The sequence below is a fragment of the Tachypleus tridentatus genome, unplaced genomic scaffold (genome assembly GCF_004210375.1).
Source record: "Tachypleus tridentatus isolate NWPU-2018 unplaced genomic scaffold, ASM421037v1 Hic_cluster_2, whole genome shotgun sequence".
NCBI lineage: Eukaryota > Metazoa > Arthropoda > Merostomata > Xiphosura > Limulidae > Tachypleus > Tachypleus tridentatus.
In genome coordinates this window covers 10,599,266-10,619,265 of record NW_027467782.1, presented here as the reverse complement: position 1 = coordinate 10,619,265, position 20,000 = coordinate 10,599,266, and the positions used below count along the sequence as shown (strand labels likewise).

At 53.4% G+C, this 20,000-nt stretch overlaps 1 non-coding gene across 1 annotated transcript in view; it reads left to right on the top strand.

Annotated features, from left to right (window-relative positions):
• The first annotated feature begins 18,930 nt into the window (after positions 1-18,930).
• LOC143243483 (small subunit ribosomal RNA) overlaps positions 18,931-20,000 on the top strand; it is a 1,806-nt gene continuing 736 nt past the window's right edge. The window contains exon 1 of the ribosomal RNA XR_013024608.1: positions 18,931-20,000. This exon is cut by the window's right edge and continues 736 nt beyond it. This is a non-coding gene — a ribosomal RNA (small subunit ribosomal RNA).

Genomic DNA, 20,000 nt, shown 5'->3' with positions numbered 1-20,000 from the left:
CAAACCGATACTCTCTTCAGACAAATATGATAAGATAATGAATTTTTCAAAGTTTTGCTCACTAAAATGGAGAAACTTTGGAATGATGTATCGAAGTTTGCATTCTGAAAGGAAGCACATTTCAAGATTTTCCTTTTAACTTTAATTTTCAGAGTCACAGCATACAGACAACAGTTCGTTTACATATGGTCATATCAATATATTAGCAATCATTGTATCGAACGAAAATGATGTTTGACGATTAATTGTATAATTGTATTGAAGATGAAGAAATACTTTGATACAATAGAAGGGGACAGAGGTAAAGTTTTCAATATTTTACATATTCCATCTTCAGTATACAGAGCAAAATAGAAAGACGTAATTTCTAACTAACTAAATAAAATATATTGCTGAAATTACGATAATGTGAAACTAAAATACACGGAAAGTAAATTACTGACAATAAAACATGCTGTAAATATTTTAAAATGTGCTATTTGAATGAAGACTACATGATATTCGGTGTAGATTAAAGTTGTTTAATGTGGATGGTTTCTTTAAGTGCTAATTCCAGATCAGTGTTATCCATACAAACGATACTTATATTTTAATGTTCGTGTCCTGTTTCTTCACAGTTTTGCTTTATAAATGAAACCCATGACACGGGTCGTACGTCTAGGCGCAGCCGTTGCGAAAAGTGCACGAAAGGTTGGCGGCGGGACCTTCGATTCGTCGTCCCTAGAGGATACGGTCGGCATTTCGAACACCTGCTCCCGCCGAGTACACGCATTGGCCTCGGTACAAGTCGAACAGAGTCTCAGAGCATGTGCCAGCGATTGGGAAATTTAAACACCCGCGCCCGCCGCCTACCGACGGGGGAACCGATTTTCTCGATCTGTTTCGCGCGTGCGTGGTCCAACAGCAGCTTGCTCCAACGGGTCGGACGTCTAGACGCAGCCGTTGCGAAAAGTGCCCGAAAGGTTGGCGGCGGGACCTTCGATTCTTCGTCCCTAGAGGATACGGTCGGCATTTCGAACACCTGCTCCCGCCGAGTACACGCATTGGCCTCGGTACAAGTCGAACAGAGTCTCAGAGCATGTGCCAGCGATTGGGAAATTTAAACACCCGCGCCCGCCGCCTACCGACGGGGGAACCGATTTTCTCGGTCTGTTTCGCGCGTGCGTGTTCTAACAGCCGCTTGCTCCAACGGGTCGGACGTCTAGACGCAGCCGTTGCGAAAAGTGCCCGAAAGGTTGGCGGCGGGACCTTCGATTCGTCGTCCCTAGAGGATACGGTCGGCATTTCGAACACCTGCTCCCGCCGAGTACACGCATTGGCCTCGGTACAAGTCGAACAGAGTCTCAGAGCATGTGCCAGCGAGCGGGAAATTTAAACACCCGCACCCGCCGCCTACCGACGGGGGAACCCATTTTCTCGGCCTCTTTCGCGCGTGCGTGGTCGAACAGCAGCTTGCTCCAACGGGTCGGACGTCTAGACGCAGCCGTTGCAAAAGTGCCCGAAAGGTTGGCGGCGGGTCCTTCGATTCGTCGTCCCTAGAGGATGTGGACGGCATTTCGATCACCTGCTCCCGCCGAGTACACGCATTGGCCTCGGTACAAGTCGAACAGAGTCTCAGAGCATGTGCCAGCGATTGGGAAATTTAAACACCCGCGCCCGCCGCCTACCGACGGGGGAACCGATTTTCTCGGTCTGTTTCGCGCGTGCGTGGTCCAACAGCAGCTTGCTCCAACGGGTCGGACGTCTAGACGCAGCCGTTGCGAAAAGTGCCCGAAAGGTTGGCGGCGGGTCCTTCGATTCGTCGTCCCTAGAGGATACGGTCGGCATTTCGAACACCTGCTCCCGCCGAGTACACGCATTGGCCTCGGTACAAGTCGAACAGAGTCTCAGAGCATGTGACAGCGATTGGGAAATTTAAACACCCGCGCCCGCCGCCTACCGACGGGGGAACCGATTTTCTCGGTCTGTTTCGCGCGTGCGTGGTCCAACAGCAGCTTGCTCCAACGGGTCGGACGTCTAGACGCAGCCGTTGCGAAAAGTGCCCGAAAGGTTGGCGGCGGGTCCTTCGATTCGTTGTCCCTAGAGGATACGGTCGGCATTTCGAACACCTGCTCCCGCCGAGTACACGCATTGGCCTCGGTACAAGTCGAACAGAGTCTCAGAGCATGTGCCAGGGATTGGGAAATTTAAACACCCGCGCCCGCCGCCTACCGACGGGGGAACCGATTTTCTCGGTATGTTTCGCGCGTGCGTGGTCTAACAGCCGCTTGCTCCAACGGGTCGGACGTCTAGACGCAGCCGTTGCGAAAAGTGCCCGAAAGGTTGGCGGCGGGACCTTCGATTCGTCGTCCCTAGAGGATACGGTCGGCATTTCGAACACCTGCTCCCGCCGAGTACACGCATTGGCCTCGGTACAAGTCGAACAGAGTCTCAGAGCATGTGCCAGCGATTGGGAAATTTAAACACCCGCGCCCGCCGCCTACCGACGGGGGAACCGATTTTCTCGGTCTGTTTCGCGCGTGCGTGGTCCAACAGCAGCTTGCTCCAACGGGTCGGACGTCTAGACGCAGCCGTTGCGAAAAGTGCCCGAAAGGTTGGCGGCGGGACCTTCGATTCGTCGTCCCTAGAGGATACGGTCGGCATTTCGAACACCTGCTCCCGCCGAGTACACGCATTGGCCTCGGTACAAGTCGAACAGAGTCTCAGAGCATGTGCCAGCGATTGGGAAATTTAAACACCCGCGCCCGCCGCCTACCGACGGGGGAACCGATTTTCTCGGTCTGTTTCGCGCGTGCGTGGTCTAACAGCCGCTTGCTCCAACGGGTCGGACGTCTAGACGCAGCCGTTGCGAAAAGTGCCGCGAACAGGTTGGCGGCGGGACCTTCGATTCGTCGTCCCTAGAGGATACGGTCGGCATTTCGAACACCTGCTCCCGCCGAGTACACGCATTGGCCTCGGTACAAGTCGAACAGAGTCTCAGAGCATGTGCCAGCGAGCGGGAAATTTAAACACCCGCACCCGCCGCCTACCGACGGGGGAACCCATTTTCTCGGCCTCTATCGCGCGTGCGTGGTCGAACAGCAGCTTGCTCCAACGGGTCGGACGTCTAGACGCAGCCGTTGCAAAAGTGCCCCCGAAAGGTTGGCGGCGGGTCCTTCGATTCGTCGTCCCTAGAGGATGTGGACGGCATTTCGATCACCTGCTCCCGCCGAGTACACGCATTGGCCTCGGTACAAGTCGAACAGAGTCTCAGAGCATGTACCAGCGATTGGGAAATTTAAACACCCGCGCCCGCCGCCTACCGACGGGGGAATCCATTTTCTCGGGCTGTTTCGCGCGTGCGTGGTCAAACAGCAGCTTTCTCCAACGGGACGTACGTCTAGGCTCAGCCGTTGCGAAAAGTGCCCAAAAGGTTGGCGGCGGTTCCTTCGATTCGTCGTCCCTAGAGGATATCGCCGGTATTTCGATCACCTGCTCCCGCCGAGTGCCCGCAGTTTCTTTGTGCCCTTCGGACAGATACCCGGTGGAACACGCTACGACGAGTTCGACGGTACTTAGGGTAGCCACGCGGAACTCTCCCGCATAAGCTCTCGCCTTTACCGCACATAGAAAGGCCGTACTATTGAGTAGTGATGGCATTAAATGTAGTTTCCTTCTATATATATAGGGGACTGGTGAGGCTTGACTGTCATCGACGATGGACGTAGCGTAAGCGTTATCGGCATGTCACCGAACAGAGGGTAGCCACGCGGAACTCTCCCGCATAAGCTTTCGCCTTTACCGCACATAGAAAAGCCGTACTTTTGAGTAGTGATGGCATTAAATGTAGTTTCCTTCTATATATATAGGGGACTGGTGAGCTTGACTGGAATCGACGATGGACGTAGCGTAAGCGTTATCGGCATGTCAGCAGGCTGTTGGCGGCAGGACTGTCGATTCGACTACCGGCACCCGCCGCCTACCGAGGTTATCGTCGGCATTTCGATTACCTGCTCCCGCCGAGTTCCCCCAGTTTCTTTTTGCCCCTCGGTCAGATAGGCGGTGGAACACGCTACGACGAGTTCGACGGTACTTAGGGTAGCCACGCGGAACTCTCCCGCATAAGCTCTCGCCTTTACCGCATATAGAAAAGCCGTACTTTTGAGTAGTGATGGCATTAAATGTAGTTTCCTTCTATATATAGGGGACTGGTGAGCTTGACTGGAATCGACGATGGACGTCGCGTAAGCGTTATCGGCATGACACCAGGCTGTTGGCGGCAGGACTGGCGATTCGACTACCGGCACCCGCCGCCTACCGAGGTTTTCGTCGGCATTTCGATCACATGCTCCCGCCGAGTGCCCGCAGTTTCTTTCTGCCCTTCGGAAAGATAGCCGGTGGAACGCGCTACGACGAGTTCGACGGTACTTAGGGTAGCCACGCGGAACTCTCCCGCATAAGCTCTCGCCTTTACCGCACATAGAAAAGCCGTACTTTTGAGTAGTGATGGCATTAAATGTAGTTTCCTTCTATATATAGGGGACTGGTGAGGCTTGACTGGAATCGACGATGGACGTGGCGTAAGCGTTATCGGCATGTCAGCAGGCTGTTGGCGGCAGGACTGGCGATTCGACTACCGGCACCCGCCGCCTACCGAGGTTATCGTCGGCATTTCGATTACCTTCTCCCGCCGAGTTCCCGCAGTTTCTTTCTGCCCTTCGGACAGATAGGCGTTGGAACACGCTACGACGAGTTCGACGGTACTTCGGGTACCCACGCGGAACTCTCCCGCATAAGCTCTCGCCTTTTACCGCACATAGAAAAGCCGTACTTTTGAGTAGTGATGGCATTAAATGTAGTTTCCTTCTATATATAGGGGACTGGTGAGGCTTGACTGGAATCGACGATGGACGTGGCGTAAGCGTTATCGGCATGTCAGCAGGCTGTTGGCGGCAGGACTGGCGATTCGACTACCGGCACCCGCCGCCTACCGAGGTTATCGTCGGCATTTCGATTACCTTCTCCCGCCGAGTTCCCGCAGTTTCTTTCTGCCCTTCGGACAGATTGGCGGTGGAACACGCTACGACGAGTTCGACGGTACTTCGGGTACCCACGCGGAACTCTCCCGCATAAGCTCTCGCCTTTTACCGCACATAGAAAAGCCGTACTTTTGAGTAGTGATGGCATTAAATGTAGTTTCCTTCTATATATAGGGGACTGGTGAGGATTGACTGGAATCGACGATGGACGTGGCGTAAGCGTTATCGGCATGTCAGCAGGCTGTTGGCGGCAGGACTGGCGATTCGACTACCGGCACCCGCCGCCTACCGAGGTTATCGTCGGCATTTCGATTACCTTCTCCCGCCGAGTTCCCGCAGTTTCTTTCTGCCCTTCGGACAGATAGGCGTTGGAACACGCTACGACGAGTTCGACGGTACTTCGGGTACCCACGCGGAACTCTCCCGCATAAGCTCTCGCCTTTACCGCACATAGAAAAGCCGTACTTTTGAGTAGTGATGGCATTAAATGTAGTTTCCTTCTATATATAGGGGACTGGTGAGGCTTGACTGGAATCGACGATGGACGTGGCGTAAGCGTTATCGGCATGACACCAGTCTGTTGGCGGCAGGACTGTCGATTCGACTACCGGCACCCGCCGCCTACCGAGGTTATCGTCGGCATTTCGATTACCGGCTCCCGCCGAGTTCCCGCAGTTTCTTTCTGCCCTTCGGACAGATAGGCGGTGGAACACGCTACGACGAGTTCGACGGCACTTAGGGTAGCCACGCGGAACTCTCCCGCATAAGCTCTCGCCTTTTACCGCACATAGAAAAGCCGTACTTTTGAGTAGTGATGGCATTAAATGTAGTTTCCTTCTATATATAGGGGGGTGACTGGTGAGGCTTGACTGGAATCGACGATGGACGTGGCGTAAGCGTTATCGGCATGACACCAGTCTGTTGGCGGCAGGACTGTCGATTCGACTACCGGCACCCGCCGCCTACCGAGGTTATCGTCGGCATTTCGATTACCGGCTCCCGCCGAGTTCCCGCAGTTTCTTTCTGCCCTTCGGACAGATAGGCGGTGGAACACGCTACGACGAGTTCGACGGCACTTAGGGTAGCCACGCGGAACTCTCCCGCATAAGCTCTCGCCTTTACCGCACATAGAAAAGCCGTACTTTTCAGTAGTGATGGCATTAAATGTAGTTTCCTTCTATATATAAAGGGGACTGGTGAGCTTGACTGGAATCGACGATGGACGTGGCGTAAGCGTTATCGGCATGACACCAGTCTGTTGGCGGCAGGACTGTCGATTCGACTACCGGCACCCGCCGCCTACCGAGGTTATCGTCGGCATTTCGATTACCGGCTCCCGCCGAGTTCCCGCAGTTTCTTTCTGCCCTTCGGACAGATTGGCCGTGGAACACGCTACGACGAGTTCGACGGTACTTCGGGTACCCACGCGGAACTCTCCCGCATAAGCTCTCGCCTTTACCGCACATAGAAAAGCCGTACTTTTGAGTAGTGATGGCATTAAATGTAGTTTCCTTCTATATATAGGGGACTGGTGAGCTTGACTGGAATCGACGATGGACGTGGCGTAAGCGTTATCGGCATGTCAGCAGGCTGTTGGCGGCAGGACTGTCGATTCGACTACCGGCACCCGCCGCCTACCGAGGTTATCGTCGGCATTTCGATTACCGGCTCCCGCCGAGTTCCCGCAGTTTCTTTCTGCCCTTCGGACAGATTGGCCGTGGAACACGCTACGACGAGTTCGACGGTACTTCGGGTACCCACGCGGAACTCTCCCGCATAAGCTCTCGCCTTTACCGCACATAGAAAAGCCGTACTTTTGAGTAGTGATGGCATTAAATGTAGTTTCCTTCTATATATAGGGGACTGGTGAGGCTTGACTGGAATCGACGATGGACGTGGCGTAAGCGTTATCGGCATGTCAGCAGGCTGTTGGCGGCAGGACTGTCGATTCGACTACCGGCACCCGCCGCCTACCGAGGTTATCGTCGGCATTTCGATTACCTTCTCCCGCCGAGTTCCCGCAGTTTCTTTCTGCCCTTCGGACAGATAGGCGTTGGAACACGCTACGACGAGTTCGACGGTACTTCGGGTACCCACGCGGAACTCTCCCGCATAAGCTCTCGCCTTTACCGCACATAGAAAAGCCGTACTTTTGAGTAGTGATGGCATTAAATGTAGTTTCCTTCTATATATAGGGGACTGGTGAGGCTTGACTGGAATCGACGATGGACGTGGCGTAAGCGTTATCGGCATGACACCAGTCTGTTGGCGGCAGGACTGTCGATTCGACTACCGGCACCCGCCGCCTACCGAGGTTATCGTCGGCATTTCGATTACCGGCTCCCGCCGAGTTCCCGCAGTTTCTTTCTGCCCTTCGGACAGATAGGCGGTGGAACACGCTACGACGAGTTCGACGGCACTTAGGGTAGCCACGCGGAACTCTCCCGCATAAGCTCTCGCCTTTACCGCACATAGAAAAGCCGTACTTTTGAGTAGTGATGGCATTAAATGTAGTTTCCTTCTATATATAGGGGACTGGTGAGGCTTGACTGGAATCGACGATGGACGTGGCGTAAGCGTTATCGGCATGACACCAGTCTGTTGGCGGCAGGACTGTCGATTCGACTACCGGCACCCGCCGCCTACCGAGGTTATCGTCGGCATTTCGATTACCGGCTCCCGCCGAGTTCCCGCAGTTTCTTTCTGCCCTTCGGACAGATAGGCGGTGGAACACGCTACGACGAGTTCGACGGCACTTAGGGTAGCCACGCGGAACTCTCCCGCATAAGCTCTCGCCTTTACCGCACATAGAAAAGCCGTACTTTTGAGTAGTGATGGCATTAAATGTAGTTTCCTTCTATATATAGGGGACTGGTGAGGCTTGACTGGAATCGACGATGGACGTGGCGTAAGCGTTATCGGCATGTCAGCAGGCTGTTGGCGGCAGGACTGTCGATTCGACTACCGGCACCCGCCGCCTACCGAGGTTATCGTCGGCATTTCGATTACCGGCTCCCGCCGAGTTCCCGCAGTTTCTTTCTGCCCTTCGGACAGATTGGCTGTGGAACACGCTACGACGAGTTCGACGGTACTTCGGGTACCCACGCGGAACTCTCCCGCATAAGCTCTCGCCTTTACCGCACATAGAAAAGCCGTACTTTTGAGTAGTGATGGCATTAAATGTAGTTTCCTTCTATATATAGGGGACTGGTGAGCTTGACTGGAATCGACGATGGACGTAGCGTAAGCGTTATCGGCATGTCAGCAGGCTGTTGGCGGCAGGACTGTCGATTCGACTACCGGCACCCGCCGCCTACCGAGGTTATCGTCGGCATTTCGATTACCGGCTCCCGCCGAGTTCCCGCAGTTTCTTTCTGCCCTTCGGACAGATTGGCCGTGGAACACGCTACGACGAGTTCGACGGTACTTCGGGTACCCACGCGGAACTCTCCCGCATAAGCTCTCGCCTTTACCGCACATAGAAAAGCCGTACTTTTGAGTAGTGATGGCATTAAATGTAGTTTCCTTCTATATATATAGGGGACTGGTGAGCTTGACTGGAATCGACGATGGACGTAGCGTAAGCGTTATCGGCATGTCAGCAGGCTGTTGGCGGCAGGACTGTCGATTCGACTACCGGCACCCGCCGCCTACCGAGGTTATCGTCGGCATTTCGATTACCGGCTCCCGCCGAGTTCCCGCAGTTTCTTTCTGCCCTTCGGACAGATTGGCCGTGGAACACGCTACGACGAGTTCGACGGTACTTCGGGTACCCACGCGGAACTCTCCCGCATAAGCTCTCGCCTTTACCGCACATAGAAAAGCCGTACTTTTGAGTAGTGATGGCATTAAATGTAGTTTCCTTCTATATATAGGGGACTGGTGAGCTTGACTGGAATCGACGATGGACGTAGCGTAAGCGTTATCGGCATGTCAGCAGGCTGTTGGCGGCAGGACTGTCGATTCGACTACCGGCACCCGCCGCCTACCGAGGTTATCGTCGGCATTTCGATTACCGGCTCCCGCCGAGTTCCCGCAGTTTCTTTCTGCCCTTCGGACAGATTGGCCGTGGAACACGCTACGACGAGTTCGACGGTACTTCGGGTACCCACGCGGAACTCTCCCGCATAAGCTCTCGCCTTTACCGCACATAGAAAAGCCGTACTTTTGAGTAGTGATGGCATTAAATGTAGTTTCCTTCTATATATAGGGGACTGGTGAGGCTTGACTGGAATCGACGATGGACGTGGCGTAAGCGTTATCGGCATGACACCAGTCTGTTGGCGGCAGGACTGTCGATTCGACTACCGGCACCCGCCGCCTACCGAGGTTATCGTCGGCATTTCGATTACCGGCTCCCGCCGAGTTCCCGCAGTTTCTTTCTGCCCTTCGGACAGATAGGCGGTGGAACACGCTACGACGAGTTCGACGGCACTTAGGGTAGCCACGCGGAACTCTCCCGCATAAGCTCTCGCCTTTACCGCACATAGAAAAGCCGTACTTTTGAGTAGTGATGGCATTAAATGTAGTTTCCTTCTATATATAGGGGACTGGTGAGGCTTGACTGGAATCGACGATGGACGTGGCGTAAGCGTTATCGGCATGTCAGCAGGCTGTTGGCGGCAGGACTGTCGATTCGACTACCGGCACCCGCCGCCTACCGAGGTTATCGTCGGCATTTCGATTACCGGCTCCCGCCGAGTTCCCGCAGTTTCTTTCTGCCCTTCGGACAGATTGGCTGTGGAACACGCTACGACGAGTTCGACGGTACTTCGGGTACCCACGCGGAACTCTCCCGCATAAGCTCTCGCCTTTTACCGCACATAGAAAAGCCGTACTTTTGAGTAGTGATGGCATTAAATGTAGTTTCCTTCTATATATAAAGGGGACTGGTGAGCTTGACTGGAATCGACGATGGACGTGGCGTAAGCGTTATCGGCATGACACCAGTCTGTTGGCGGCAGGACTGTCGATTCGACTACCGGCACCCGCCGCCTACCGAGGTTATCGTCGGCATTTCGATTACCGGCTCCCGCCGAGTTCCCGCAGTTTCTTTCTGCCCTTCGGACAGATTGGCCGTGGAACACGCTACGACGAGTTCGACGGCACTTAGGGTAGCCACGCGGAACTCTCCCGCATAAGCTCTCGCCTTTACCGCACATAGAAAAGCCGTACTTTTGAGTAGTGATGGCATTAAATGTAGTTTCCTTCTATATATATAGGGGACTGGTGAGGCTTGACTGGAATCGACGATGGACGTGGCGTAAGCGTTATCGGCATGACACCAGTCTGTTGGCGGCAGGACTGTCGATTCGACTACCGGCACCCGCCGCCTACCGAGGTTATCGTCGGCATTTCGATTACCGGCTCCCGCCGAGTTCCCGCAGTTTCTTTCTGCCCTTCGGACAGATTGGCTGTGGAACACGCTACGACGAGTTCGACGGTACTTCGGGTACCCACGCGGAACTCTCCCGCATAAGCTCTCGCCTTTTACCGCACATAGAAAAGCCGTACTTTTGAGTAGTGATGGCATTAAATGTAGTTTCCTTCTATATATAGGGGACTGGTGAGCTTGACTGGAATCGACGATGGACGTGGCGTAAGCGTTATCGGCATGTCAGCAGGCTGTTGGCGGCAGGACTGTCGATTCGACTACCGGCACCCGCCGCCTACCGAGGTTATCGTCGGCATTTCGATTACCGGCTCCCGCCGAGTTCCCGCAGTTTCTTTCTGCCCTTCGGACAGATTGGCCGTGGAACACGCTACGACGAGTTCGACGGTACTTCGGGTACCCACGCGGAACTCTCCCGCATAAGCTCTCGCCTTTACCGCACATAGAAAAGCCGTACTTTTGAGTAGTGATGGCATTAAATGTAGTTTCCTTCTATATATAGGGGACTGGTGAGCTTGACTGGAATCGACGATGGACGTAGCGTAAGCGTTATCGGCATGTCAGCAGGCTGTTGGCGGCAGGACTGTCGATTCGACTACCGGCACCCGCCGCCTACCGAGGTTATCGTCGGCATTTCGATTACCGGCTCCCGCCGAGTTCCCGCAGTTTCTTTCTGCCCTTCGGACAGATTGGCCGTGGAACACGCTACGACGAGTTCGACGGCACTTAGGGTAGCCACGCGGAACTCTCCCGCATAAGCTCTCGCCTTTACCGCACATAGAAAAGCCGTACTTTTGAGTAGTGATGGCATTAAATGTAGTTTCCTTCTATATATATAGGGGACTGGTGAGCTTGACTGGAATCGACGATGGACGTAGCGTAAGCGTTATCGGCATGTCAGCAGGCTGTTGGCGGCAGGACTGTCGATTCGACTACCGGCACCCGCCGCCTACCGAGGTTATCGTCGGCATTTCGATTACCGGCTCCCGCCGAGTTCCCGCAGTTTCTTTCTGCCCTTCGGACAGATAGGCGGTGGAACACGCTACGACGAGTTCGACGGCACTTAGGGTAGCCACGCGGAACTCTCCCGCATAAGCTCTCGCCTTTACCGCACATAGAAAAGCCGTACTTTTGAGTAGTGATGGCATTAAATGTAGTTTCCTTCTATATATAGGGGACTGGTGAGGCTTGACTGGAATCGACGATGGACGTGGCGTAAGCGTTATCGGCATGTCAGCAGGCTGTTGGCGGCAGGACTGTCGATTCGACTACCGGCACCCGCCGCCTACCGAGGTTATCGTCGGCATTTCGATTACCGGCTCCCGCCGAGTTCCCGCAGTTTCTTTCTGCCCTTCGGACAGATTGGCTGTGGAACACGCTACGACGAGTTCGACGGTACTTCGGGTACCCACGCGGAACTCTCCCGCATAAGCTCTCGCCTTTTACCGCACATAGAAAAGCCGTACTTTTGAGTAGTGATGGCATTAAATGTAGTTTCCTTCTATATATATAGGGGACTGGTGAGGATTGACTGGAATCGACGATGGACGTGGCGTAAGCGTTATCGGCATGTCAGCAGGCTGTTGGCGGCAGGACTGGCGATTCGACTACCGGCACCCGCCGCCTACCGAGGTTATCGTCGGCATTTCGATTACCTTCTCCCGCCGAGTTCCCGCAGTTTCTTTCTGCCCTTCGGACAGATAGGCGTTGGAACACGCTACGACGAGTTCGACGGTACTTCGGGTACCCACGCGGAACTCTCCCGCATAAGCTCTCGCCTTTTACCGCACATAGAAAAGCCGTACTTTTGAGTAGTGATGGCATTAAATGTAGTTTCCTTCTATATATATAGGGGACTGGTGAGGCTTGACTGGAATCGACGATGGACGTGGCGTAAGCGTTATCGGCATGACACCAGTCTGTTGGCGGCAGGACTGTCGATTCGACTACCGGCACCCGCCGCCTATCGAGGTTATCGTCGGCATTTCGATTACCGGCTCCCGCCGAGTTCCCGCAGTTTCTTTCTGCCCTTCGGACAGATAGGCGGTGGAACACGCTACGACGAGTTCGACGGCACTTAGGGTACTTAGGGTAGCCACGCGGAACTCTCCCGCATAAGCTCTCGCCTTTACCGCACATAGAAAAGCCGTACTTTTGAGTAGTGATGGCATTAAATGTAGTTTCCTTCTATATATATAGGGGACTGGTGAGGCTTGACTGGAATCGACGATGGACGTAGCGTAAGCGTTATCGGCATGTTCAAACGTTGCCGCCGACTAACCCCAATGGCCTCATTGCCTCTAGGAGAGATTCGCGATCGATCACGCGACGCGTCCGTTGGCGGGGTTGTGGAGGACGATGCGGACACTACCCGGTAGTTTTAGGACGTTACGTGTACCTTTTCGCTCAAAACTGAGGACCAATTTGACGCAACTCAGGGTTGCGATGCGGAACTGCCCGCATAGGCTCTCGCCTTTACCGCACTTTCAAAAGCCGTACTAATGGGTTCTGATGGCATTAAATGTAGTTTCCTTCTATATATAGGGAGCATAGTCTGTCTGAGACGGACTTCAAAGGGAGGACGGCTTTAAGAAATTTTCTCCCGTATAGAGTGATGCCAAAGACGGCATGGATGTGAGGCGAGTTCGGTGAAATTTGGAAAGTGGGAGGAAATGGCAAAATCAGTTTGATAGTTAGAAACGTTGTTTTCAGCGTTCATTTTCACCACTTTTCACTCAAAACTGAGGACCAATTTGACGCAACTCAGGGTTGCGATGCGGAACTTGCCCGCATAGGCTCTCGCCGTTTACCGCACTTTCAAATGCCGTACTAATGGGTTCTGATGGCATTAAATGTAGTTTCCTTCTCTATATAGGGGGCATAGTCTGTCTGAGACGGACCTGAAAGGGAGTACGACTTTAAGAAATTTTCTCCCGTATAGAGTGATGCCAAAGACGGCATGGATGTGAGGAGAGTTCGGTGAAATTTGGAAAGTGGGAGGAAATGGCAAAATCAGTTTGATAGTTAGAAACGTTGTTTTCAGCGTTCATTTTCACCACTTTTCACTCAAAACTGAGGACCAATTTGACGCAACTCAGGGTTGCGATGCGGAACTTGCCCGCATAGGCTCTCGCCTTTTACCGCACTTTCAAAAGCCGTACTAATGGGTTCTGATGGCATTAAATGTAGTTTCCTTCTATATATAGGGAGCATAGTCTGTCTGAGACGGACTTCAAAGGGAGGACGGCTTTAAGAAATTTTCTCCCGTATAGTGTGATGCCAAAGACGGCATGGATGTGAGGCGAGTTCGGTGAAATTTGGGAAGTGGGAGGAAATGGCAAAATCAGTTTGATAGTTAGAAACGTTGTTTTCAGCGTTCATTTTCACCACTTTTCACTCAAAACTCAGGACCAATTTGACGCAACTCAGGGTTGCGATGCGGAACTTGCCCGCATAGGCTCTCGCCGTTTACCGCACTTTCAAATGCCGTACTAATGGGTTCTGATGGCATTAAATGTAGTTTCCTTCTCTATATAGGGGGCATAGTCTGTCTGAGACGGACCTGAAAGGGAGTACGACTTTAAGAAATTTTCTCCCGTATAGAGTGATGCCAAAGACGGCATGGATGTGAGGAGAGTTCGGTGAAATTTGGAAAGTGGGAGGAAATGGCAAAATCAGTTTGATAGTTAGAAACGTTGTTTTCAGCGTTCATTTTCACCACTTTTCACTCAAAACTGAGGACCAATTTGACGCAACTCAGGGTTGCGATGCGGAACTTGCCCGCATAGGTTCTCGCCTTTTACCGCACTTTGAAATGCCGTACTAATGGGTTCTGATGGCATTAAATGTAGTTTCCTTCTCTATATAGGGGCATAGTCTGTCTGAGACGGACCTGAAAGGGAGTACGACTTTAAGAAATTTTCTCCCGTATAGAGTGATGCCAAAGACGGCATGGATGTGAAGAGAGTTCGGTGAAATTTGGAAAGTGGGAGGAAATGGCAAAATCAGTTTGATAGTTAGAAACGTTGTTTTCAGCGTTCATTTTCACCACTTTTCACTCAAAACTGAGGACCAATTTGACGCAACTCAGGGTAGCGATGCGGAACTATTCCGCTTGGTCCCTTGCCTTTACCGCACTTTCAAATGCCGTACTAATGGGTTCTGATGGCATTAAATTTAGTTTCCTTCTCTATATAGGGGCATAGTCTGTCTGAGACAGGATTGTAACATTGTGTTAAGCCTCCTCTCACCTTTTAACCCGGCGTGCCCGGGACCTGTGGGCTGGTCACGGCCCGTTTCCACACAGGTGGTGAGTACTAGCGAAAACGACTGCCGATAGTGTTAAGAAATGGCCGAACAAAGAATGTAAGAGGCCGAGAGATATTGAATGAACGAACGTAATGGTGGATTGAAACAATATATTGGAGCGAAAAGAATGTTGCGAGAAGTGATGGTTTTAAGAACACTGTGCGGCGTTTTCCTAGTAAGTTTGTCGTTCTACCCGTCTCGGTGGATTCGGCACCACCTGTAACGGTGGTTTTTGACGTGCCTCGGTGGAAGAGGTTACTGTCGTAAAATATATGGGTAGCTGTTTCCCGTTCCCTCTCGGTCCGTGCGGGGATAAAAGCAGTACGTGCGTTCGACCGCACGCCTACGAGTTAATCCGAGCGATTAGCCGGTCTCAGTCAGAGACACACGGGATGCTGGACCCGCAGCGTGCTCTGCACGAGTCGTTGAATTTCAGCTTGTCAAACCAAGGGTCCGAGCGGCCCTTCCCTTTCACGGGGCATGTTATTTACGGTGACTGTTTCCCTTTCCTCTCGTTCCGAGCGGGGATAAAAGCAGTACGTGCGTTCGACCGCACGCCTACGAGTTAATCCGAGCGATTAGCCGGTCTCAGTCAGAGACACACGGGATGCTGGACCCGCAGCGTGCTCTGCACGAGTCGTTGAATTTCAGCTTGTCAATCCAAGGGTCCGAGCGGCCCTTCCCTTTCACGGGGCATGTTATTTACGGTGACTGTTTCCCTTTCCCTCTCGGTCCGAGCGGGGATAAAAGCAGTACGTGCGTTCGACCGCACGGCTACGAGTTAATCCGAGCGATTAGCCGGTCTCATTTGGAGACACACGGGATGCTGGACCCGCAGCGTGCTCTGCACGAGTCGTTGATTTTCAGCTTGTCAAACCAAGGGTCCGAGCGGCCCTTCCCATTCACGGGGCAAGTCAATAACGGTGACTGTTTCCCTTTCCCTCTCGGTCCGAGCGGGGATAAAAGCAGTACGTGCGTTCGACCGCACCCCTACGTGTTAATCCGAGCGATTAGCCGGTCTCAGTCAGAGACACACGGGATGCTGGACCCGCAGCGTGCTCTGCACGAGTCGTTGAATTTCAGCATGTCAAACCAAGGGTCCGAGCGGCTCTTCCCTTTCACGGGGCAAGTCAATAACGGTGACTGTTTCCCTTTCCCTCTCGGTCCGAGCGGGGATAAAAGCAGTACGTGCGTTCGACCGCACCCCTACGTGTTAATCCGAGCGATTAGCCGGTCTCAGTCAGAGACACACGGGATGCTGGACCCGCAGCGTGCTCTGCACGAGTCGTTGAATTTCAGCATGTCAAACCAAGGGTCCGAGCGGCTCTTCCCTTTCACGGGGCAAGTCAATAACGGTGACTGTTTCCCTTTCCCTCTCGGTCCGAGCGGGGATAAAAGCAGTACGTGCGTTCGACCGCACCCCTACGTGTTAATCCGAGCGATTAGCCGGTCTCAGTCAGAGACACACGGGATGCTGGACCCGCAGCGTGCTCTGCACGAGTCGTTGAATTTCAGCTTGTCAAACCAAGGGTCCGAGCGGCCCTTCCCTTTCACGGGGCATGTTATTTACGGTGACTGTTTCCCTTTCCCTCTCGGTCCGAGCGGGGATAAAAGCAGTACGTGCGTTCGACCGCACGCCTACGAGTTAATCCGAGCGATTAGCCGGTCTCAGTCAGAGACACACGGGATGCTGGACCCGCAGCGTGCTCTGCACGAGTCGTTGAATTTCAGCTTGTCAAACCAAGGGTCCGAGCGGCCCTTCCCTTTCACGGGGCATGTTATTTACGGTGACTGTTTCCCTTTCCCTCTCGGTCCGAGCGGGGATAAAGCAGTACGTGCGTTCGACCGCACGCTACGAGTTAATCCGAGCGATTAGCCGGTCTCAGTCAGAGACACACGGGATGCTGGACCCGCAGCGTGCTCTGCACGAGCCGTTGAATTTCAGCATGTCAAACCAAGGGTCCGAGCGGCTCTTCCCTTTCACGGGGCACGTGAACAACGGTGACTGTTTCCCTTTCCCTCTCGGTCCGAGCGGGGATAAAAGCAGTACGTGCGTTCGACCGCACGCCTACGAGTTAATCCGAGCGATTAGCCGGTCTCAGTCAGAGACACACGGGATGCTGGACCCGCAGCGTGCTCTGCACGAGTCGTTGAATTTCAGCTTGTCAAACCAAGGGTCCGAGCGGCCCTTCCCTTTCACGGGGCATGTTATTTACGGTGACTGTTTCCCTTTCCCTCTCGGTCCGAGCGGGGATAAAAGCAGTACGTGCGTTCGACCGCACGCCTACGAGTTAATCCGAGCGATTAGCCGGTCTCAGTCAGAGACACACGGGATGCTGGACCCGCAGCGTGCTCTGCACGAGCCGTTGAATTTCAGCATGTCAAACCATGGGTCCGAGCGGCTCTTCCCTTTCACGGGGCACGTCAATATCGGTGACTGTTTCCCTTTCCCTCTCGGTCCGAGCGGGGATAAAAGCAGTACGTGCGTTCGACCGCACGCCTACGAGTTAATCCGAGCGATTAGCCGGTCTCAGTCAGAGACACACGGGATGCTGGACCCGCAGCGTGCTCTGCACGAGCCGTTGAATTTCAGCATGTCAAACCAAGGGTCCGAGCGGCTCTTCCCTTTCACGGGGCACGTGAACAACGGTGACTGTTTCCCTTTCCCTCTCTGTCCGAGTGGGGATAAAAGCAGTACGTGCGTTCGACCGCACCCCTACGTGTTAATCCGAGCGATTAGCCGGTCTCAGTCAGAGACACACGGGATGCTGGACCCGCAGCGTGCACGCAGCGTGCTCTGCACGAGCCGTTGAATTTCAGCATGTCAAACCAAGGGTCCGAGCGGCTCTTCCCTTTCACGGGGCACGTGAACAACGGTGACTGTTTCCCTATCCCTCTCGGTCCGAGCGGGGATAAAAGCAGTACGTGCGTTCGACCGCACGCCTACGAGTTAATCCGAGCGATTAGCCGGTCTCAGTCAGAGACACACGGGATGCTGGACCCGCAGCGTGCTCTGCACGAGTCGTTGAATTTCAGCTTGTCAAACCAAGGGTCCGAGCGGCCCTTCCCTTTCACGGGGCATGTTATTTACGGTGACTGTTTCCCTTTCCCTCTCGGTCCGAGCGGGGATAAAAGCAGTACGTGCGTTCGACCGCACGGCTACGAGTTAATCCGAGCGATTAGCCAGTCTCATTAAGAGACACACGGGATGCTGGACCCGCAGCGTGCTCTGCACGAGCCGTTGAATTTCAGCATGTCAAACCAAGGGTCCGAGCGGCTCTTCCCTTTCACGGGGCACGTGAACAACGAGCGGCTCTTCCCTTTCACGGGGCACGTGAACAACGGTGACTGTTTCCCTTTCCCTCTCTGTCCGAGTGGGGATAAAAGCAGTACGTGCGTTCGACCGCACCCCTACGTGTTAATCCGAGCGATTAGCCGGTCTCAGTCAGAGACACACGGGATGCTGGACCCGCAGGGTGCTCTGCACGAGCCGTTGAATTTCAGCATGTCAAACCAAGGGTCCGAGCGGCTCTTCCCTTTCACGGGGCACGTGAACAACGGTGACTGTTTCCCTATCCCTCTCGGTCCGAGCGGGGATAAAAGCAGTACGTGCGTTCGACCGCACGCCTACGAGTTAATCCGAGCGATTAGCCGGTCTCAGTCAGAGACACAAGGGATGCTGGACCCGCAGCGTGCTCTGCACGAGCCGTTGAATTTCAGCTTGTCAAACCAAGGGTCCGAGCGCCCCTTCCCTTTCACGGGGCACGTCAATAACGGTGACTGTTTCCCTTTCCCTCTCGGTCCGAGCGGGGATAAAGCAGTACGTGCGTTCGACCGCACGCGTACGAGTTAATCCGAGCGATTAACGATTGTCTTTGTTACGAAAGACGTTCTGTTCCCACTGCTGATGCGACGAGTTTCGGGTAACCATGCCGAGACATCGGAATATGCATCATTTTCGATATAGCTTAGTGTGGGTTGAGCTGTCCTCCGAAGGTCGGTTCTTCCTGATACGCCCTAGTTTGTTTCGTTTTATCGGAACTGTTGTTTTGGAGAACTCGTACTCTAGAGTGTGTAAGAGGTCTGTCTCGTGATTGGTGACACGAAGTAGACAGAGAACGGCAGGCGTGTATCTAGCCACGCGTCTGCCGATTCGAGAGTGGTGTTTCTACTCGCCGTTGGAGCGGGTGGCTTGCACCGAACGAGAAAAGATACCTGGTTGATCCTGCCAGTAGTCATATGCTTGTCTCAAAGATTAAGCCATGCATGTCTAAGTACATGCCGAAATAAGGTGAAACCGCGAATGGCTCATTATCCAGCCGTTGTTCCTTAGATCGTACTTTCCTACTTGGATAACTGTGGTAATTCTAGAGCTAATACATGCAACAAAGCTCCGACCTCACGGGACGAGCGCATTTATTAGACCAAGACCAATCGGACCTCGGTCCGCAAATGATGGTGACTCTGGATAACTTTTGGCTGATCGCACGGTCTAGCACCGGCGACGCATCTTTCAAGTGTCTGCCTTATCAACTGTCGATGGTAGGTTATGCGCCTACCATGGTCGTAACGGGTAACGGGGAATCAGGGTTCGATTCCGGAGAGGGAGCCTGAGAAACGGCTACCACATCCAAGGAAGGCAGCAGGCGCGCAAATTACCCACTCCCAGAACGGGGAGGTAGTGACGAAAAATAACGATACGGGACTCTATCGAGGCCCCGTAATTGGAATGAGTACACTCTAAATCCTTTAACGAGGATCTATTGGAGGGCAAGTCTGGTGCCAGCAGCCGCGGTAATTCCAGCTCCAATAGCGTATATTAAAGTTGTTGCGGTTAAAAAGCTCGTAGTTGGATCTCAGTTCTAGACAGGGGGTCCGCTTTGGCGGTTACTTCCTGGCCTAAACATCCTGCCGGTTTTCCCTCGGTGCCCTTGATTGAGTGTCTTGGGTGGCCGGCAAGTTTACTTTGAAAAATTAGAGTGCTCAAAGCAGGCGAAACGCCTGAATAATGGTGCATGGAATAATGGAATAGGACCTCGGTTCTATTTTGTTGGTTTTCGGAACACGAGGTAATGATTAAGAGGGACAGACGGGGCATTCGTATTGCGACGCTAGAGGTGAAATTCTTGGACCGTCGCAAGACGAACTACTGCGAAAGCATTTGCCAAGAATGTTTTCATTAATCAAGAACGAAAGTTAGAGGTTCGAAGGCGATCAGATACCGCCCTAGTTCTAACCATAAACGATGCCAACCAGCGATCCGCCTGAGTTCCTCAAACGAC